We start from the raw sequence: 23,434 nt of genomic DNA on the forward strand, positions 1-23,434 counted from the left end.
AGCAGTGCATTTTTTGTTTTAATCTTTTAGGGTCACACCCATGGCATATGGAAATTCCTAGGCTAAGGGTCAAATCAGAGCTGCAGCTGCTAGCCTGTGCCACAGCCACAGCAACTCAGAATCTGAGCTGATCTGCAACCTTCACCACAGCTCACGGCAATGCCGGATCCTTAACCCACTGAGCAGGGCCAGGGATTGAATTTACATCCTCATGGATACTAGTCAAGTTCATTACCACTGAGCCACAATGGGAACTCCAGCAATACATTTTATTATAGAAAGCCAAGAAGTATTAAAAATGCAAATAAAGATTCAAAGTGAAATGCCCCACCCTAAATTCTAGAGGCATGTTCTCTAGGATGCACTTTTAAATTCTACACATTTACTTTAAAACTACACTGTGGGGAGTTCTCTTCATGGCTTAGTGGTTAACCCATGATGACACGGGTTCGATCCCTGGCCTTGCTCAGTGGGTTAAGGATCCAGTGTTGCCATGAGCTGTGGTGTAGCTCGCAGATGTGGCTTGGATCCTGCATTGCTGTGACTGTGGTGTAGGCCAGCAGCTGCAGCTCCGATTAGACCCCCTAGCCTGGGAACTCCATATGCCGTGGCTGTGGCCCTAAAACAACAAAAGACAAAAAATTAAAAAATTAAAAATAAATAAAATTATATTGTGAACATTTACATATCATGGAAGTTCTCCGACATTAGAATTTTTCAGAATCATCAATGAACCATATTCTACCATGCCAATGCAATTTTTCATTTAACTTATTTCCAGTTTTTTTTTGTTTTGTTTTGTTTTGTTTTGTCTTTTTGCCATTTCTTGGGCCACTCCCGTGGCATATGGAGGTTCCCAGGCTAGGGGTCCAATCGGAGCTGTAGCCACCGGCCTACGCCAGAGTCACAGCAACTGGGGATCCAAGCCGCGTCTTCGACCTACACCACAGCTCACGGCAACGCCGGATCCTTAACCCACTGAGCAAGGACAGGGATTGAACCCGCAACCTCATGGTTCCTAGTCGGATTCGTTAACCACTGCACCACGATGGGAACTCCTATTTCCAGTTTTTGATAGAAAATAAAGAACACCCCTGTGAAAAAAAAGCATTGCCCACATCTGTTTTTCATTTCTAATGACAATTCTGGAAAAATCCCTGGGCCAAATGACCAGAGGTTTCTAGGTTCTTGGAACCTCTGATACCTCCTGAGGAAAGGGCTGACCGGACACCCCCTCACCCCCTGGTTTACCTGACAGTATCCACCACCCTGACTAGGCAATTAAATGGGTTAAAGTGATTTTAGATGTGTGAGCTAATCGGGAAAGTTGAACTTTCCTGCCTTTTTATTGACCGTTCATAATTCCTCCGTTCCTCCATTCATAACTACCGTGCCTTTTTATCTACTTTTTTCTATAGAAGTGTTAGTATCTTTCTTACAGATTTATAAAAACTCTAAAAATGAATGTCACCTCTTTGCCTATCATCAGTGGCAAACATGTTTCCAACTTTGTCATTTCCCATGATGTTTTCTTTTTTGTTTAAGAAACGATAGTTTGGATGCACAGCGTTTAAAACTTTGTCACCGATTCTATTGATCTTGTCCTTTGAGCAAAGGTTCCCTCTCCTGAAAGTCACTTTTACTTGTTTCTGATATTTGTGTGGTTTTATTTGCTACATACATTGTTTTATCTAGACATGACTGGAATTGATTACTGTGTGTGACATATGGAATAAGGTGAGGACCTAACCTAATATTTTCTACATTCCGTTTATTGAGTAATCCATTCCTTCCTTTGTTTTGATGTTGCCTTTGTAGCATCTCAAGCCATTGTACGTAATAGGGAGTTTTCTTTTTTGAGGTGTCGTCTCTTTTATTGATCCATACCTGTGCAAGCACCCCTCTTTGCTAGCTTTGCAATATACCTTCTATCTGGTAGAATCAGTCCACCCTTCTGCGTTAGCTTTCCTTTCCAAATATTCTTTTACTATTCTTGTGCATTTATTCTTCCAGGAAAAACTCCCAAAGAAAAATCTCATTGAGATTGTATTGGGTTGCATTAAACCTAAAAATTAATGTGGGTAAAATTGACAGTTTTATCATCGTCCGAACAGACGCACTATATGGCTTTCTATTTATTTAAGCCTTTTTCTGTGTTTCTTGGTATAGTTCTATGGTATTTTTCACAAAAGTCTGACACATTTTTAATAGGCTTATATTTCTAGGTGTTTTATATTCCTGTTCCAATTGTGAAAGATATTTTCCCCTCATTAAACTGTCTGATTGTGGCTGGTGTGTTTGAAATCCATTGACACTTACATTCATTCATCTTGCTGAACTCACTTCTAATTATTTTTTTTTTTAGCTGGTTCTCTAGGGTTTTCTAGGTGTATGATGCAAACAAAGATAACTTTATTTTTCTTTTTTTTTTCCAGTAATCACACTTTCCATTTTTGTTTGCTGCTTCCACCAAAACTTAAATAATATTAAACAATCAGGAGGAGAGCAGACATCCTTGTCTTGTTCTTGATATTAATGAAAATGTCTCCACGGGTATTTTCACAATAGATTAAATGAGCTGTCAGAGTAAAATATTCTTTAATGCGTTAAGGAATGATTCCTGTATTCATAGGTAACAAAAAGAATTTTCCCATTAGCCATGATTGTAATACTGTATTGATGTCTTTCAAATTTTAATGACCATATGGTTTTTCTTTTTTAACCTCTCAATATGATATAACAAATTTTCTAATATTAAACCAAATGGATGGTTTCTACTTGGTTGTGGTAGATTATTCTTTTCAAATGTTTTTTTTAGTTCCATTGGCTATTATATTATTTAGAATTTTTATAGATATAAGCTCTTTTCTTTTAATCCTATCTTTGTTAAATTTTTTAAATCAGTAAAACAATGATCATTATGATAAGCTTCTACCACCTTCCAAACACTACATTTTTTCATGTAATTCTTATAACAATTACAATTTAGATACAGCATTATCTATATTTTGCAGCTAAGGAACTGAGGCTAAGATTGTACAGCAGGAGTTAGGAGCTTGTTCCTTCATGCTGTGCTACACAGTTTTGGAGAGTTAAAAATGAGTTGGGTAGCTTTCCATGCTCTGGAATAGATTATATGGAATAGCAGATATCTTCCTTGAAAGAATGAGGAGACGGATCCATATACGTACAAGAGGCAAAATGGGGCTGGAAAGTACATGGGCTTTGAAACCAGATAAATATTGGTTTGAAGTCCAGCTCTGTCCATTACTGAGTAGCACTCAATAAATAGGAACTATGATCATTAGAAAAACATCTTACCCCAAAGCTGTCTTTGATGACATTTTCCATTTATGCCTGGGTCTTTTTCTAATATTTTTTTTCCCTAACAGCTTTTTTCCCCAGGAAATCATGCATTTCATCTAGATAATGAAATGTGCAATTTCATAATCATATGTATTACTCTCTTATAGTCTTAAAATCTCCCCATCATTTACTGTATTCCTGTTGGGTTTCGGTGTTGAATTGTATGCTCCCTTTTGGTCTCAGCTGGATTTTCTAAATATTTGTCCATTTTTTAAAATAAACTTTCAATTTTAGGTTAGTATAGTAAGCTGAATAATAGCCCCACAAAGAGTTCCCACTGTGGTGCAGTGGAAACGAATCCAACTAGTAACCATGAGGTTGCGGGTTTGAAGCCTGGCCTCATTCAGTGGGTTGTGGATCCGGCATTGCCATGAGCTGTAGTGTAGGTCGAAGACACAGCTCAGATACTATGTTGCTGTGGCTGTGGTTTAGGCTGGCAGCTGTAGCTCCAATTCGACCCCTAGCCTGGGAACCTCCATATGCCATGCATGAGGACCTAAAAATGAAAAAAAAAAAAAAAAAAAAAAAAGCCCCACAAAGTTGTCCATGTCCTAATCTCCAAAATCTGTGACTGTGATCTTATATGGCAATAAGTACTTTGCTGATGTGATTAAATTAAGGATTTCATTATGGGAAGATTATTCTGGATTATCCAGATGAACCCTAGGTGATTACAGTGTCCTTAAAAGAGGCACTCAGGAGAGGAGAAGGCAATATGACAAGAGAAAGAGAGACTGGCATGATGCAGGCACAAGTAAATGAAGGCTGGCAGTCTCTAGACACCAGAAAAGACAAAGAATAGAATTGCCCCAGTAGCCTCCAGAAACAACCAGCCCTGCCAGCAACTTGATTTTAGCCCTTAAGACTCAGTTTGGACTTCTGACCTCCAAACTTCTTAAATTTGATTTTAAGTCAATAAATCTGTGACAACTTGTGACAGCAGAAAAAGGGCACTAACACAAAATTTTATGTTAATGTAAAAGTGGCAAAGATATCACAGAATTTCCATATCCCTCACACCCAGTTTCCCATAGTGTTACTGTCTTATATTAGATTGGTACATTTGTGGAAGGTGGGATTAAGATGGAGGAATAGAAGGACTGGAGCTCAGCTTCTCTCATAAAAGCAACAAAATTACAACCATATGCCGAGCAACCTTCAACCAAATGGACTGGAAGCTTTCAAAAAGATATCCTACTCCAGAAGACAAAGAGGAGGCCATATCAAGAGGTAGGAGGGGTGATTACGTGATGAAAGCAACTCCATACCTCCCAGGTAGGAAGCCCCACAGACTGAAAAGTAACTGTATCACAGAGACTCACCTACAGAAGTGAGACTTCTGGGCCCCACATCAAGTCCCCATACCTGGGGATCTGGCACTGGGAGAAAGAGCCCCCAGAGCATCTGGCATTGAAGGCCAGTGGGGCTTGTGTGCAAGAGATCCAAAGGACTGGGGGAAACAGAGACTCCATTCTTGAAAGCCACACACCGATTTTCACGTGCACTGGGTCCCAGGGCAAAGCAAAGACTCCATAGGAATTTGGGTCAGACCTGACTGCAGTTCTTGGTGGATCTCCTGGGAAAACATTGGGTGAATGTGGCTTGTCGTGGGGGAAGGGCATTGGAGGCAAAGCTCTTGGGAATATTCATTAGCACGCATTTCTCTGGAGGTGGCCATTTTGGGAAAATCTGGCCCCACCCATCAGTGCTGAGAAGCTCCAGGCCAAACAACAGTCCAGGTGGGATCACAGCCCTGCCCATCAATAAACAGGCTGCCTAAAGACCCCCCCCCCCCCAGGAACACAGCCTCCTCTAATCTCACCCAGAGACAAAGCCCCACCCACCAGAGGGACAGGAATCAGCCCTACCTACCAGTGGGCAGGCACCAGTCCCTCCCATCAGGAAGCCTACAGCAAGCCCCCGTACCAACTTCAGCCACAAAGGGGGAAGACACCAGAAGTAAGAGAGGCTACAACTCTACTGTCTGCAAAAAGGAGACCACACCAAAAACCTATAAAAATGAAAAAGAGAACTATAACTCAGATGAGGGAGAAAGAAAAAACCCCAGAAAAACAGCTAAGTGATCAGGAGATTCTCAGCCTCCAGGGAAAAGACATTAGACTGTTGATGCTGAAGATGATGCAAGACATTGGAAATAAATGGGAGGCAAAGATGGATAATTTACAGGAAACACTGAACAGAGAAATACAAGATATAAAACTTAAGCAAGAAGATATGCATAATACAATAACTGAAATAAAAAATTCATTAGAAGGGGAGTTCCCATCGTGGCTCAGTGGTTAATGAATCCGACTAGGAACCATGAGGTTGCGGGTTCAGTCCCGGCCCTTGCTCAGTGGGTTAACGATCCGGCATTGCTGTAAGCTGTGGTGTAGGTCACAGACACTCCTCAGATCCCGCGTTGCAGTGGCTCTGGTGTAGACTGGCAGCTACAGCTCCGATTAGACCCCTAGCCTGGGAATCTCCATATGCCACAGGAGCAACCCAAGAAATGGCAAAAAGACAAAAAAAAACAAAAAAAATCATTAGAAGCAGCCAACAGCAGAATATAGGAGGCAGAAGAACAGATAAGCGAGGAGGAGGACAGAGTAGTGGAAATCACTGATGCAAAACAGAAAACAGAAAAAAGATCCAAAAGAAATTAAGAGAGTCTCAGAGAACTCTGGGAAAATGTTAAATGCACCAACATCCATATTATAGGGGTGCCAGAAGGAGGAGAGAGAAGGGGAGAGAAAAAATATTCAAAGAGATAATAGCTGAAAACTTCCCTAACATGGGAAAGGAACCACTCACACAAATACAGGAAGTGCAACAAATACCATACAAAATAAACCCAAGGGGAAACACCCCGAGACACATATTAATCAAACTGTTCAAAATTAAAGACAGAGAAAATATTGAAAGCAGCTGGGGAAAAAAAAATAACAAACAAGTTAACCCCAATAAGGTTATTGGCAGATTTTTCAGCAGAAACTCTGCAGGCCAGAAGGGAGTGGCATGATATACTTAACATGATGAAAGGAAAAAATCTCCAATCAAGATTACTTTACCCAGCATGGCTCTCATTCAGATTTGAAGGAGAAATCAAAATCTTTACAGATAAGCAAAAGCTAAGATAATTCAGCAACACTAAACCAGCTTTACAACAAATACTAAAGGAACTACAGACAATAAATTCTGGAGAGGGTGTGCAGAAAAAGGAACCCTATTACACTGTTGGTAGGATTGTAAATTTGTCCAACCACTGTGGAAGACAGTATGAAGATTCCTTAGAAAGCTAAAAATAGAACTACCATTTGATCTAGCAATCCCACTCCTGGGCATCTATCCAGTGAAAACCATGACTCAAAAAGACATGTACTCCAATGTTCATTGCAGCACTATTTGCAATAGCCAAGACATGGAAACAACCTAAATGTTCATCAACAGAGGAGTGGATAAAGAGGACGTTGTACACATACATAATGGGATATTACTCAGCCATTAAAAGGAAAGAAGTAATGGCATTTGCAACAACATGGATGGACCTAGAAATTATCACCCTAAGCAAAGTCAGACAATGAGACACCAACATCAAATGCTATCGCTTCCACGTGAAACCTAAAAAAAGGACACAATGAACTTCTTTGCAGAACATAGACTTTGATGTTTCCAATGAGACAGGTTGGGGGGTGGGGGGATGCACTGAGGGTTTCGGATGGAAATGCTATAAAATTTGGTTGTGATGATTGTTGTACACCTATAAATATAATAAAATTCATTAAAAATAAACTAAAAAAAGGTTGGTACCTTTGTCACAATTAATGAACTAAAGTGGATGCATTATTATTAACTAAAGTCCATCTATTTTTTTGGTTTGCTTAATTTTTAAAAATAATTTGGCCTCTAGTAACTTTCTTTTTTGAAAGTTTTATTGAATTATAGTTGCCTTACAATGTGATAATTTCTGCTGTACAATAAAGTGATTCAGTTATATACATGTCCCTTTTTTTCAGATTCTTTTTGCATATAGATTATCACAGAATATTGGGTAGAGTTCCTTGTGCTATAAATCAGGTCCCTGTTGACTATCCATTCCAATAGTGTCCATTCCCCATGCCCTACCACCTGTACCCTTTGATAACCATAAGTTTGGTTTTTTAAGTCTGTGAGTCTATTTCTGTTTTGTAAATGTTAGCTTATATCATTGTTTTTTAGATTTCACATATAAGTGATATCATAAGATGTTTATCTTTCTCTGTCTGACTTACCTCAGTACAATAATCTCAAGCTGCATCCATGTTGCTACAAACAGCATTATTTCATTTTTTATGGCTGAATAATATTCCATTGTATATATGTACCATATCTTCTTTATCCAATCCTCTGTTAAGAGACATTTAGGTTGCTTCCATGTCTTGGTTCTTATAAATAGTGTTGCAATTAGTATTGCAGGTGCATGTATCTTTTAGAATTATGGTTTCCTCCAGATAGATGCCCAGGAGTTGGATTGCCAGATCATCTGGTAATTCTATTTTTTAGTTTTTTGAGGAAACGCCATACTGTTTTCCATAATAGTCGTACCAATTTACATCTCCACCAACAGTGTAGGATGATTCTCTTTTCTCCACACCCTATCTAGCATTTATTGTCTGTAGTCTTTTAATGATGGCCATTCTGACCAGTAAGATGTGATACCTCATTGTGGTTTTGATTTGCATTTCTCTATAATTAGCAGTTTTGAGTATCTTTTCATGGGCTTTTTGGCTGGCGATCTGTATGTCTTCTTTGGGAAAAAATCTTTTTCAGTCTTCTGCCCATTTTTTGATTGGTTTTGTTTGTTTGTTTGTTTTGATATTGTGCTACAGGAGTTATTTGTATATTTTAGAGATTAATCCCTTCCAATTTCTTCGTTTGCAAATATTTTCTCACATTCTATGGGTTGTCTTTTTGTGTTACTTATGGTTTCTTGTCTTTTTGTCCTTTTAGGCCCTCACTGTGGCATACGGAGGTTCTCAGGCTAGGGGTCTAATCGGAGCTGTAGCCACCGGCCTACTCCAGAGCCACAGCAACACCAGATTGGAGCCACATCTGCAACCTACACCACAACTCATGGCAATGCTGGATCCTTAACCCACTGAGCAAAGTCAGGAATCAAACCCGCAACCCCATGATTCCTAGTCGGATTTGTTTCCACTGCGCCACTACAGGAACTCCGCTTATGGTTTCTTTCGCTGTGCAAAATTTTTTTACCTAGAGTCCTTTTTCTGCTCCAGGAGCACCTTCTGGACACCACATTATGTTTTCTTGTCATACCTCCTTAGGCTCTGAATGGCCATGACAGTTTCTCAGGCCATCCATGTTTTTGATAACCTTGACAGTATGAAGAATTCTGGTCAGATATTATTTAAAATGTCCCTCAGTTGGGATTTGACTGATGCTTTTCTCATGACCAGGCTGAGATGATGAGATAAAGTGCCACTCTCATCACATCATTCAAAAGTGCATACTGTCAGCATGACTCATCATTGTTGATGGTGACCTTGCTTGCTTGGCTGAAGTAGTGTTTGTCAGTTCCTCTACTATAAAGTTATTCTTTTTCCCTTCCTTTGTCTAGTGTTTTTCAAATAATGAGCTTTTTAAAAACTGTCAATTCCACTCTTGTTTTGTTTTATAAGTAATTAATGTCTCCTTTCATGTTGATTAATTCTGTCATGCTCATGGCTCCTTTTTTATTCTTTTTCTAACTTGAGTTGAATCTCAGGTTGACTTATTTTTATTCTTTTTTTTTTTTTTTGGTCTTTTTAGCTATTTCTTGGGCTGCTCCCGTGGCATATAGAGGTTCCCAGGCTAGGGGTCAAATCGGAGCAGTAGCCACCGGCCTATGCCAGAGCCACAGCAACGCGGGATCCGAGCCGCGTCTGCAACCTACACCACAGCTCACAGCAACACCGGATTGTCAACCCACTAAGCAAGGGCAGGGACCGAACCTGCAACCTCATGGTTCCTAGTTGGATTCGTTAACCACTGCGCCATGACGGGAACTCCATTTTTGCCATTTCTTAGGCCACTCCTGCAGCATATGGAGGTTCCCAGGCTAGGGGTCCAATCGGAGCTGTAGCCTCCGGCCTACGCCACAGCCACAGCAATGTGGGATCCGAGCCACATCTGCAACCTACACCACAGCTCACGGCAACGCCAGATCCTTAACCCACTGAGCAAGGCCAGGGATCATACCCGCAACCTCATGGTTCCTAGTCGGATTCGTTAACCACTGCGCCACGACGGGAACTCCTATTCTTTTTTTTAAAAAACATAAATCATTTAAGTCTACCTGATCTCTAGTTAGCAGAGTTATTTGTTTGTTTAAACATTTATTATTATTTTTTGTGTTTATAGCATAGGGATGAAAGAGTATATTTTATATACCTTTTGCTTTTTTGAACTTTGTCAGTTTTTGTTCTATTATATGATTACTTTCTGTATTTCCATAAATACTTTGAAAGAAGTTATGATTTCTGTTTACAAGGTATAAACTAGACTCTAAATTCTGAAGTGAGTAGGAACATATTTGTTTTGATATGTTCACACACTGAATACCCAGCTTCTCAAACAGAGGCTGATATACAGTAGGACTTCACTAAATAATTATTTAGTAAATGACTATAAAATTTTTACACTCTCCTTTGTGACAAACAAAAATGTCTCCAGACATGGTCAACTATCCCCTTGTGAACAAAAAGGATGAACCCCTGGTAAGATGTTATCATTGTCCACATAGAAAATCTAAGAGAAGAGTTCCTTTCATAGCTCAGTGGAAAACGAATCTGACTAGCATCCATGAGGATGCAGATTTGATCCCTGGCCTCACTCAGTGGGTTAAGGATCCGGCGTTGCCATGAGCTGTGGTGTAGGTTGCAGACACAGCTCGGATCTGGCTTTGCTGTGGCTGTGGTGTAGGCCAGTGTCTCTAGCTCTAATTTGACCCCTACCCTGGGAACCTCCATATGCCATGGGTGTGGCCCTAAAAAGACAAGGAAAGAAAGAAAGGAAGAAGGAAAGAAAGAGAGAAAGAGAGAAAGAGAGAAAGAGAGAAAGAAAGAAAGAAAGAAAGAAAGAAAGAAAGAAAGAAAGAAAGAAAGAAAGAAAATCCAAGAGAATCTGCTCAAAAGGGATCAGAATTAATATCTGAATTCATCAAAGTTAGTTATTAGATAAAATCAATATTAAAAGTGACATTTCTATATAGGAGTAATAAACCTTTAGAAATGTAGTTTTAAAATAAATAACACCAATGATAGCAATAAAAATTAGAAAGCGGGGAGTTCCCGTCGTGGCGTAGTGGTTAACGAATCCGACTAGGAACCATGAGGTTGCGGGTTCGGTCCCTGCCCTTGCTCAGTGGGTTAACGATCCGGCGTTGCCGTGAGCTGTGGTGTAGGTTGCAGACGCGGCTCGGATCCCGAGTTGCTGTGGCTCTGGTGTAGGCTGGTGGCTACAGCTCTGATTCGACCCCTAGCCTGGGAACCTCCATATGCCACGGGAGCGGCCCAAGAAATAGCAACAACAACAACAACAAAAAGACAAAAAGACCAAAAAAAAAAAAAAAATTAGAAAGCATAAGTCTAATAAAAGATGTACACGAGGTTTATGAAGAAAAGTATAAAAATGTAGTGGAAGCTATTAAAGAACAGAGAAATTTACAACAATCCTGTGTGCGAAGATTCATTACCCTTGAAGTGTCATTTCTTCCCAAACTGATCTGTAAATGTGCGATGCCAATCTAAACCCAATAGAGATTTTTCATAGGATTTGACAAACTGATTCTAAAGTTTATAGTGAGGGACATGGAATAAAGACAGCTAAGGCACTATTGTAGAAAACTAATTTGGGTGCCTTACTATATTGTATGTGAGTTTACTGTAAAACTATGGTAATCAAGAATGTAGACAGGAAAAAAAAAAAAAAGATTTAGAGAAAAAGAAAAAAAAAAAAAAAAAGAGGGAGTTCCCATCATGGCGCAGCAGAAATGAATCCAACTAGCAACTATGAGGTTGTGGGTTCCATCCCAGGCCTCCTCGCTCAGTGGGTAAAGGATCCGGCATTGCCATGAGCTGTGCTGTAGGTCGCAGATGCGGCTCGGATCCTACATTGCTGTGGCAGCTGTAGCTCTGATTTGACCCCCAGCCTGGGAACCTCCATATGCTGCGAGTGGGGCCAAAATAGGCAATAGAACCAGGGAACAGGACAGATATAGTGGTTATGACCTCCACATATGTGGAAATTTGATATGTGACAGAGGAGGCTTTCAAAACAGTAGGCAAAAGATATAATATGCTGAGATAACTAGCCTTATATTCAGGAAAATTATTCGTATTTGTTTACTTATTATCTGTCCTTTCCCACTGCAAAGGAAGCTGCAGGAGGGCAGGGATTTGATTCACTTCCTTCTCAGTTGTGTTGAAAGTTGCCTTGCATACTACTTGTCAATTACATAGTAACTCATCCATAAATATGTCCCTTTTGATTTTGAGTCCTTGTGGCTTCTATTCTCAAATGTTCCCTTGCCTGGTGGGAATCCCAAAGAACAAGCTGCTCCATGCTGAGTTCCCCTCCACTGCTTTCCTCTGGGTAAACCATGGTTCTGGGGATTCTTGAACAGCAGCACTTGATGTTACTGTGCAGCTGTGCCCATCTGGGGGTCCTGGCCAGGCTGCTAGAGCATGGCTGTCATCAGGCCCCAGGCTGAGCCCCTAAGGCGCCAGTCGCTTTTCACAGAGGGAAAACATTCACAGGCACGCAGTGCATCCTCACCTGCCCCTTTCTCACCAGAGGGGTCTCAGAGAGTTTGCCTAAGAGAACCAGGTGATACTGGTGGCTGAAGGCAAATCCTTTCCCCCTCCAGGAAACTGGAATAAACCCGCTTGCCTCTCAGGCATGCTTTCCTCATTTACCACGGATTTGCAAGCTCTATTGCTTGCCAGGCACTCCCAAGTTATTGGTATTCCTGAATCCAAGAGTTCTCTTGTCTATTACAGGGTCTGAACACTCAGCTGGCTGATTTATCGGGTCTAAGGTCTAAAGCAGTAGGTAAGAGCACAGGGGTTTGGCAGTCTTGAAGTGGCTCTCTGAGCCTTTCAAGGTGAGGGCAGACACCTAGTATTCAATGTCCATCTTCATCTTGACCCAACAACCCCCCTCCCCACACTCACAACAGGCCCCTCCCACTCCAGTCCCTCCAACCTCCCCCTGTCCGGCCAACAGGCCAGCACCACTGCTGGCTCTGGCGACCTTCTCCATCTGCAAAACCCTCCACGTCCCCCGTGCCCATCCACATCCTAGTTTGCTTCAGGGCCTGGCTGCTCTGATCAGCAGCCTCTCAAGGCCCCAGTCCTGAGTGTGGAGGTTGGTGACCCCACCTAGACATCAGGCGTTGCTCTTTCAGTGTCTCATGGGTTGGTCTAAAGACAAGAATAGAATGAAGAACCACTGCAGGAAAGAAATCTCTGCATTTTACAGTCGAGGAAACAAACATATGGAATGATTGAGTGACTCACTCTAACAAAGGAATACTCTAGAAATAGGAGCTGACGGGGCATGGGGGAAACCACTTGGTTCTCTAAAGTTAGAAATATCTGGAGTTGCCATTGTGGCTCAGCGGGTTAAGGACCTGACCTTGTCTCTGTGAGGATGTGGGTTCCATCCCTCCAAGCCAGGTCTGTGACCTACACCACCGCTCGCAGCAGTGCTGGATCCTTAACCCATTGAGTGAGGCCAGGGATCGAACACACATCCTCATGGATACTAGTCGTGTTCTTAACCCTCTGAGCCGCAGCGGGGACTCCCATGAACAATGAAATTAAATCTACTCTCTTGTTTTTTCCATTCTTATTGCTCTGTTAGGCTCTTTTTTTATTCCCATACCTAACAAAACATTGCATAAGCAAAGACAATGTGGATAGTGAATGCAATTTATAGCCTATAAGAGGGTGGTGTTCTCAAATAAGATTTAGGGGCTTCTATAGTTTTAATCCGTGAAAAATAATAAGAAATACTAATAATTTAATAATAAACAATAATAAATAGTGAACTATTCCCAATGTTAATTTATATTTTAGTATAAAACCTGCAGATATCAGAATTGAAAAGATTTCCAGAACCGTGACAGAGGACAGCTTCTAAGTTTGTTCTGACACACTGCCACTTACGGGGTGAGAAAAAGCTCATGATTTCCCACTGTGTGAAGTCACATGTGCAAAGTCCTTTTGTCCAAGTGGCCTTGTCATGTGATATCACTAAATATTTTTCACTTGAACGTCTAATCACATCCAAAAATGTCATGCCCTAGAAGCAATTGGATGTATGAATAAATGGAAATTTGAGGTAAAGCTCAAAGGGGTCACGGTTTGGTAAGAATTGAACTGTGACTAGTGAACCAAACGCAGACATCTCCAAGTTTACTTCAAACATGGACAAGGTGAGGGAAATTCAAGTTAAGAGCCAACGTCGCATCAGGGCTAAGAGGTAAACATAGCGGATGGCAGATCATTGAAGGACAAAGAGGGAACGAGATTCTTTTGTTTGAGAAAAGAGTTTAAATCGGGATGGAGTTCACAGCATTTTATGCCTGGTGAATTTTACCAAAAGGACTTAAAAACAAACTGATGATTTATTAGAAAATAGAAGACAAAAGCATGGGGATTTCATTGTTCACGTAGCATGAATACAAACATTCAACATTTTTCTTGTTTTGAAAAATAAGCAAAGGTTTATTTGGCAGGAATATTAGTTTTATTATTTTTATTTGTTTATTGCCTTTTTTTTTTTTTTTAGGGCCACTGCTGTGGCAAACGGAGGTTCCCAAGCTAGGGGTTGAATCCGAGCTGCAGCTGCTGACCTACAACCACAGCAACATGGGATCCAAGCCACGTCTGCGACCTATACCACAGCTCACAGCAACGCTGGATCCTTAACCCACTGAGCGAACCCGCATCCTCATGGATGCTGGTTGGGTTCCTTACTGCTGAGCCACAACGGGAACTCCAGGGATATTATTTTTAAATTCCTGCCTTCAGCTATTCGTTTCTACCTTCTGAAGCAGTCTTTGTCTCTTATGCCAGACCTGATCCCCCCATTGCTGTTTCATCACATGAACCCACAAAAGCCTGTGTCTGCTTGTTTCACTCTGCAGATTCTCAATCAGCGCTCTTGCATGCTTGTTTTGACACAGTCCTGCTAGCAATTCTGTGTGCACTACCCAAGCTCCTCTTCCCCTTCAAGATCCAGTCTTCATTAGACTTCAATTGTTCAGCCATTGAAATCCTGATGACACATTTTAGCATGTTATCTAACTTGCTTACCTGCCAAAATCATAAGGCAACTCTTCAATAAAAGATACAATTGTTGTGACATAACTCTCCCATTTATACATGTTAAAACAATATTCTTCTAATGACAATATTAGCACACATTTATAAAATTATTAGGTGGGAGGAGTGTTATTTTCTTTAAGGATTTCTTGAGAAGGAGCTATGTTCCAAGTCCGTATTACACTCTCTAATAGAAATAAATGAGATAAAAAAAAATTTTAAGTGGATGAAATATTCCTCTAGCAGTGTTAACTATGGAAATGAATTTTGGGGCCACTGATGAAATATGCTCCTTTTCACTTGATTTCCTGGCTGGAAGGGTCAATAGATTTAAGGCCACTTTAAGAGTTGAGCGAAGGGGAGTTCCCGTCGTGGCGCAGTGGTTAACGAATCCAACTAGGAACCATGAGGTCGCGGGTTCAGTCCCTGACTTTGCTCAGTGGGTTAATGATCTGGCATTGCCGTGAGCTGTGGTGTAGGGTGCAGACACGGCTCAGATCCCACGTTGCTGTGGCTCTGGTGTAGACCAGCGGCTACAGCTCGGATTCGATCCCTAGCCTGGGAACCTCCATATGCCGGTAGAGTGGCCCAAGAAATAGCAACAACAACAACAAAAAAAAAAAAAAAAAAGGAGTTGAGCAAAGGAAACACAATACAGGACACAAATCTCTAGAAGGGCTTCCAGCATCCTGAATCATCTAGTTCTTTGCCATTACCAGGAGTATTAGGGAGTTCTGACCCTCTTTTCATGGTGCCCTTGTGAATACTGGTTTTATTTTTTATTTTTGGTCTTTTTTTGTCTTTTTGGGGGCCATACCCACAGCGTATGGAGATTCCCAGAATAGAGGTCAAATTGGGGCTGTAGCTGCCAGCTTAGGCCACAGCCACAGCAACACGGGATCCAAGCTGCATCTGAGACCTGCACCACAGCTCACAACAATGCCAGATCCTTAACTCAATGAGCGAAGCCAGGGTTCAAATCCAGCATCCTCATGGATACTAGTCAGGTTTGTTAGCCACTGAGCCATGACAGGAAATGCAATACTGGTTTTATTGATTTAAAAAGGATGGCACTGGAATTTCTAAATAAACTGGTGCTCTGGATAGGGAAAGTGACACTTATGGAAGCTGCATGAATTTCGAAGACGATTGAAAGAACAGGAGTTCCTGTTGTGGCTCAGAAGGTTAAGGACCCGATGTTGTCTCCTTGAGGCTGTAGGTCCAATCCCTGGCCTCGTGCAGCAGGTTAAGGATCTGGCATTGCCACAAGGTGTGACATAAGTCACAGATGCGACTCTCATCTGGCATTACTGTGGCTGTGGCCTAGGCCTGCAGCTCTGATTCAACCTCCAGCCCAGGAATTTTTATATGCTGCAGGTATGGCCCTAAAAAGAAAACAAACAGGAGTTCCCATGGTGGCGCAGTAGAAATGAATCCTACTAGGAATCATGAGGTTGCGGGTTTGATCCCTGGCCTCGCTCAGTGGGTTAAGGATCCGGCATTGCCATGAGCTGTGGTGCAGTTCACAGATTTAGCTCGGATCTGGCATTGCTATGGCTGTGGCATAGGCTGGCAGCTGAAGCTTCAATTAGACCCCTAGCCTGGGAAACTCCATATGCCAAGAGTGCACCCCTAAAAAGCCAAGAAGAAAAAAAGAAAAAAAAAAAAAGAACGCAAACGAAGAAAACCATCAGTTGGCCATCTCAAAAAATATTTCAGAGGTGTTATAGAGATTATGGGGGAACTTGAGAGCCCAGGATTGTCCACACTCACATACACTGGCTTTTATTACTCTTTACACATTTCTCCTTGATAATAAAACTTCCATCTCCCTGGAAATCAGCCAAATTGAAAAAGCACCACAGCTTGAGGAACAGGTCAAACTGTATTAACACAAAGTAAATTCCAGGAATCCTATATTTTTGCAGAGTTCTGCTTTCCCTAACTTTAAAGAAAATGCCTTTTTTTTTTTTTCTCATCCCATTCACTCTGTGGAGCTAAGACCAAGGTGATGTTTCCCATATTTGATATGTGAATCTAATAAGATGTTTTCATTGCCCTTTATAGCTTACAGTATGCTTCCTTTTATACAATGTTCTTTTTCAAACAGAGACACTCAGAGATGTGATGGGGTATACAAGATCAAAGAAGAAAGAGCGTCAATTTATTGTTCCTGCTGGTAAGGCATTTACTATGTTATTTTGTATTAAAACAAACACACATCTATTATTGAAAATGATGCATAATTCACATGAATTTCTCAGATAAAGTATGAGGCTTCAAAGAAATGTCATGCCTGAAATTTACAGCCATGAGCTTTGCCTATATTTGCCTGTATTCTGCTAAGAGCCTTAAGGGTGCTGGGTGGAAATTTGAGTCGGACAGATAGGTGTTTTTCTTATTTTATCCCCCCCAAAAATGTATAGTAAATAACATGCTTATCCCTTTACCAAACTAAACTTCACTTTAAACGCTAAGGCGTGGGAGGTTTGGAAAGTCTCCAGGCCACTTTTTTACTTTCCTCTTGATGGGGCCCTTTCTGGCTGCTTCTCCATGAGTAAGATCTTAGTTTACAGTGGTTTCCCCGGTGTGGAAGGATTAATAAGAGCCTTCCCTAAACATCCACTTTCAGTTCTCCAGAACCTTTGACTAGGTTACCTTGCATGGCCAAAGTGGGTTTGCAAATGGGATTAAGTTTAGTGTTTTGAGATTGGGGGAGATAGTTTGGGTGATCCAGCTGAGCCCAGTATAATCAGAGTCAGAGAGAGGAGATACACCAGTGCAGACGGCCAAAGAGAGGCTGCTGGGCTAGTTTGAATGTGGAGGAAGGGCCCCACGTGAGGAATATAGAAAAAGCTCAGAAACTGAAAAAGACAAGGAAGTCCAGACGAGAAAACAGACCCTCCCCAGAGTCTCCAGAAAGGAACACAGCCTTACCAACATCTCGACTTTAGCCTAGTATGACTCATTTCGTAATTCTGACCTCCAGAGAACAAATGCCTCTTCGTTTAAGCCAGTAAGTTTGTGGTAGTTTGTTACAGCAACAATAGGAAATTAATATACTTGGTAAGGCTCTGATGGCCCCCTAATTTTTCTCCTATGTTTGTGTCTATTATTTTTATGTTAATTATTTTAATTTATCATAGGACTTCAGATACATGTTTTTTAGTTCTATTCACAGTTCCATAAATGTTTAGTTCCATGAAAAGACAAGCGGGCACGTGTGGGTGAGAAGGTGGAGACGTTGGAGCCTTGTGTACTGCTGGTTAGAATACAAAATGGTGCCGCCATTGTGGAACAGAGTTTGGTGGCTTCGTGCTAACTTAAATATAGGATTCCCAGTGACCCAGGCATTGTCCTCCTCGGCGGACATCCAAAAGAATTGAAAGCAGGTATTCACCACCAAAACCTGTACTTAAATGTTCATAGAGTGCTATTCACAAGAGCTAAAAGGTGGAAATACCCAAATGTCTATCAACTGATGAATGGATAAACAGGTGTGGCCTAACCATACAATGGCGTGTTGTTCAGTCACAGGAAGAAATGCAGTATCCGTCTATGCCACAGGGCAGATGAACCTGGAACACGTGTGCTAAGCGAAAGAAACGTAGAGTGTTCAATTCCCTTTAGATGAAATATCCAGAATTAGCAAATTCGTAGAGATAGCAGGTTAGCGGTTGTCAGGAGCTGGGAGGAATGAAGACGTGGAAGTGACTCTTTAAAAGGTACAAGATTTCCTTCTGGATTAACGAAAATGTTTTTGAGAATGAAATAGTAGTGATGGTTACACAACTTTGTGAATGTACTAAATATTATTAACAGCAAGTTTTGTGTTTGATATATTTTGTCACACTAATTTTTTTAAAGAGTCAAATGGGACTAAACAAAATTTAAATCGAAGTGCAATAAATTTTAAGACCCCTGCCCCACTGAACTCTAACTCCCAGTCCTGCAGTCCAGGGCCTTCTAATAAAAATTATTTGTTTCAGAGTTCCCACCGTGGCGCCACGGCATCCCCAGCATCCCTGAAATACCAGGACACGGGTTCGATCCCTGGCCTTGCTGCAGCTGCAGCATAGGTCAAAATTTCAGCTCAGATCTGATCCCTGTCCTGAGAATTCGATATGCTGCAGGGCAGCCAAAAAGAAAAAGAAAACAAAAAAATAAAGCTACTTGGTTTGAGGATAACTCATTATTTGGATATTTGCTATACATTTTTCAAACAGCATGTTTATTGTGTGCTGTCATCTATTGATTATTTATTTATTTATTTATTTGTCTTTTTAGAACCACACCCATGGCATAAGGAGGTTCCCAGGATAAGGGGTCAAATCAGAGCTGTAGGCCACACCAGATCCCAGCCACAGCTGCAATCTACACCACAGCTCATGGCAACGCCGGATCCTTAACTCACTGAGCGAGGCCAAGGATCGAACCCGCAACCTCATGGTTCCTCGTCAGATTCGTTTCCACAGCACCACAATGGGAACTCTTATTGATTTGTAATTTGGCATCATCTATTGACTTTAAGTTTTCGTAGATGGACGTTGAGCTCTATTTTCAGCAATCATATATTTAACATCCAAGAGATATTTCTTGTTCTCTGACTTTGTTTTTGCAGAATACGGTTCTTCCTAAGTGAGGCACTAGCTTTTTTCTCTCTCTCAGAGTGTATGGGGTCATTAGTTTCCATTTCATTCTGCTCCCAGCCGTGCCGCTCTTTCATCCAAGTTCTTTCTTCCCATTTGTTTTCTACTCTGTTCTTTGCGATGAAGATGTCCCTCAAACGTCTGTGATCTGACTGTCTGATCACATTTAGGAGTGAGGCCCTAGAGATTGGTTGGCACTTTATACCGTGACAAAGTAATGGGCCCCCTTGCAACTTTTACTAGGGATACTCATGTATCAGTATCTTAAAAATCTCATCTCTGGGGACACTTGGCTTCTGCTGAGAAAAATGCTTTAAATTCCAGCCTGGTTTGTACCCCCGTGCATGGAGGGGTGGGTAATAGGCCCGCTTGCCAGCCCTCCGGGGTTCCACCACTCATTATTTCCCTTGCCCTCCACTGTGTATCTCTCTGGTTCAATTTCTTCAGATAATAAACTGCTGGTCTCCTATAGTCGCCTGGCTGCTCGCAAGCCAGAGGGGAGGCCCTGGGACTTGGACGGATTTTTCTCCAGGCCTCTGTTTCCAGCCGGGAGCTTTGTCCTCACCTTCCACAGTCCCTGCTGCCTCTCAGCCTCCCTGGGCCCAGAGGTCTGCCAGGCAAACGAGTGCCTTTCTCAGCAGCTTTCCCTCCACCGAGTCACCGCTTCATTGTCTCTTTGTCCTCTATCTACCAGCAATTAGCTGGCATGTTTTGCTCACATTTTTATTCCTTTTCTTTAGTGGGATTCCTATAGTGAGATAAGATAACATTGTACATTTAATTTACCATTTTAACTTGAAATCACATTTGTTTGCTTTGGATGGGATATACAGTATTCTTTTAGTTTTTTTTTTTTTTTTGGCACCCCCCCCCCCATAGCAGGTGGAAGTTTCCCGGCCTGGGATCAAACCTGTGCCACAGCAGTGACCTGAGCCATAGCAGTGACAATGCCTGATTCTTACCCACTAGGCCACCAGGGTACTCCAGATACACAGTATTCTTATCTTTGTCTCATGTATTCTTTGCAAAAATTCTATAAAGCTGGATCATAGCATTGTCTAAAATTGTGCAACTCAGTAAGTAGAAATTCGAAAAGGAAATTAACTTGCCCAAGGCCACATAGCTGGCCAAGGAGAAACCCAGGATTTGAATATAAGTCTTTTAACTCTGTCTAAGAAACTTCAGTAATAATAATAATACCAAGAACAGCAAACATTTATGTAACTGTATGTGTGGCAGACAGAACAATGGCCCCCAAAGTCGCACATGTTCTAATCCCTGGAATTTATGAACATGTTATGATATGTGGAGAAGAAGAATTAAGGTAAAGAAGGAATTAAGTTTGCTAATCATATAATCAGCTAGGGAGATGATTGTGGATTATTTGGGTGGGCCCAGTGTAATTACAGGATTTTTTAAAAGTGGAAGGAGGCAGGGTAGAAAAGAGGAAAGTGTCAAAAGGAGACCTGACTTAAAGAAAGACATAGAGAGATACATCCCTGTTGGCTTTGAAGCTGGAGGAGGGGGGCCCGGGAGCTAAGAAACATGAAGACCCTCTAGAACCAGAAAAATTCCCCCGGCACAGCATCTCCAGAAAGGAACACAGCCTCATCAACAACTCAGTTTTAACCCAGTGAGTCCTGTGTCCAACGTTTGACCTACAGAACAGTAAAATAATAAATTTGTGCTGTTTATGCTTCTAAGTTTCCAGTAATTTGTTATAGCCGCAACAATAAACTAATACACTTTATGTCTGGAATTGTTTAGCTGCTTATATATCTATTTTTCAGTCCTTATAAAGATGCCCTGAGGGGAGTTCCCATTGTGGCTTAGCGAGTTAAGAATCTGACTAGTATCCATGAGGATGTGGGTTCAATCCTTCCCTTCACTCAGTGGGTTAAGAATCCAGCATTGCCATGAGCTGTGGTATGGGTCAAAGATGTGGCTCGGATCTCAGGTTGCTGTGGCTGTGGCGTAGGCCAGCATCTGTGGCTCTGAATCAACCCCTATCCTGGGAACTTCCACATACAAAAAAGAGACAACAAAAAAAAGATGCCATGAGGAATGTACAATTTTCTCATTTTTCTTTATTTTTTTCAATTATCTTATTTTTTATGATGAACAAATGGAGGCATGGAAAATATTTTTTAAAATCCCAAAATTGGAGTTCCCGATGTGGCGCAGTGGATAACGAATCTGACTTGGAACCATAAGGTTGCAGGTTCGATCTCTGCCCTCGCTCAGTGGGTTGACAATCCGGCGTTGCCGTGAGCTGTGGTGTAGGTTGCAGACGCGGCTCGGATCCCGCGTTGCTGTGGCTCTGGCGTAGGCTGGCAGCTACAGCTCCGATTCGACCCCTAGCCTGGGAACCTCCATATGCCGTGGGAGCGGCCCTAGAAAAGGCAAAAAGACAAAAAAAAAAAAAAAAAAAAATCCCGAAATTCATGAATAGTCTCTTTACAGAAAACGATGAAAGTGTCAATGGGCACATAAAAGGATCCTCAGCATCACCATTATCAGAGAAATGCAAATTAAAATGATAATGAGGTACCTATATGTGCAGTAGAATGACCAAAGTTTAAAACACAATATTAAATGTTGGCAAGGCTATTGAGCAACTGTTGCTCTCGTGTATTATCGGTACAAAGTGTAATATGATAAAAAAAAAAACTATGGAAACGTTTTCACAATTTCCTTTAAGGGAAACATATACTTAGTGATACCCAGCATTCCCACTCATTGAAATTTACCAAAGAGAAAGAAAAACATATGTCTCTGTAAAAATGTGTACACAAAATTCCCAGCACCTCTTTTCAAAATAGCCTAAATTGGAAATAACTCATAAGACCATCAACATATGAATGGACAAATTTTGATATATCCATATACTGTGAGACATGCAAAACAAAAAACAAAAAAAAAGTGAGACATGCCAAAAAAAAAAACAAAAAAAAGCATGAATCTCAAAAACATGCTAAGTAAAAGAAGTCAGATATAAAAAAGTACATACTGTGTGATTCCGTTTATGTAAAACTCTGAGACAAGTCTCATGTATAGTGACAGAAAGCAGATCAAAGGGTGCTTGGGTTGGAGGTTTCCAGGTTAACCGGGATGAAGTATGAGGAAGCATTTGAGGGTGATGGAAATGTCCTTTATCTTGGTGGTACTGGTAGTTACACAGGTATAAACATTCGACAAACTGTATAGAAATTAACACATAAAATGAGTACATTTCACTGCATATGCATTATATCTCAATGAAATCAATTTTTTTTTTTAATTTACAAAATCACACAGGGAAAGCCATGAGGCTTGGAAGTGAAATCAGGCAGTCCAACTCTAGAGTCTGTGCTCTCCCCACGACATAATACCATATATCCAGTGCTGTTCAGACCCTGTAACAACAGAAATCATCATCCCTAATTGTGTGGGTTAAAATTCTTTGACACTCCTCCCACCAAGAGGTGGAGTATAGTTCTCCCTGTGAATCTGGGCTGGCCTCCGAGCACCTGGACCCATACAGTAAAGAAGTGGCACTATTCTCACTCTAGGATCACCTTTAAGAGGCTGTCAGCTTCTCCGCTGGTCGTTTGAAGCCCTGGGGTGTTGTCTTGCCAGAGGCCAAACTATCCTGCTTGAGAGACCACATGGAGAAGTCTTGGAATTCATAGACTGGGAGAGGGCTCCAGCAGAGCCCAGCTCCCTGCCATTCTCCAAAAGACTCCAAGCAAGTGAGTGAAAAGTCTTAGGTCTTCCAGACCAGACAACCCCTGCCTGAGTACTACCGAAGGACCCCACGAAACATCACATGAGTTGGTAGAAGTGGCCTGCAAACCCCGGCCTGAATTCCTGCCCCCCAAAATCCTGAGAAAAATAAAAGGTTGTTGCCTTAAAACACTGAGCTTGGGGGTACTTTGTCATGCAACAGTAGTTAACTGGAAAACTCATCAAAGGGCATTCCCGTTTCTGTTGCCGCTGAGATTTTTCAGTAGTTCATGGAAATCTTTAGTCCTTCAGACGATGGGCCTCCTGATAGAATTATGGAGGCCC

General features: G+C 41.4%; 1 long non-coding RNA gene across 3 annotated transcripts in view; it reads left to right on the forward strand.

The window, feature by feature from the left end:
* Positions 1-23,434, forward strand: part of LOC106505031 (uncharacterized) — a 250,221-nt gene that overhangs the window by 206,107 nt on the left and 20,680 nt on the right. Inside the window, exons 2-3 of one of the 3 annotated variants that reach the window (XR_014816507.1) lie at positions 16,846-16,914; positions 22,936-23,069. This is a non-coding gene — a long non-coding RNA (uncharacterized LOC106505031). Of the gene's footprint in view, positions 1-16,845; positions 16,915-17,916; positions 18,046-22,935; positions 23,070-23,434 lie in introns of those variants that run through there. The other 2 variants (XR_014816508.1, XR_014816506.1) reach the window with 2 other exon arrangements.

The sequence above is a fragment of the Sus scrofa genome, chromosome 9, assembly GCF_054392235.1.
Source record: "Sus scrofa isolate SSC_HxYL_T2T_F1_AM1 chromosome 9, Sscrofa_HxYL_maternal_Yorkshire_Landrace_v2.0, whole genome shotgun sequence".
NCBI lineage: Eukaryota > Metazoa > Chordata > Mammalia > Artiodactyla > Suidae > Sus > Sus scrofa.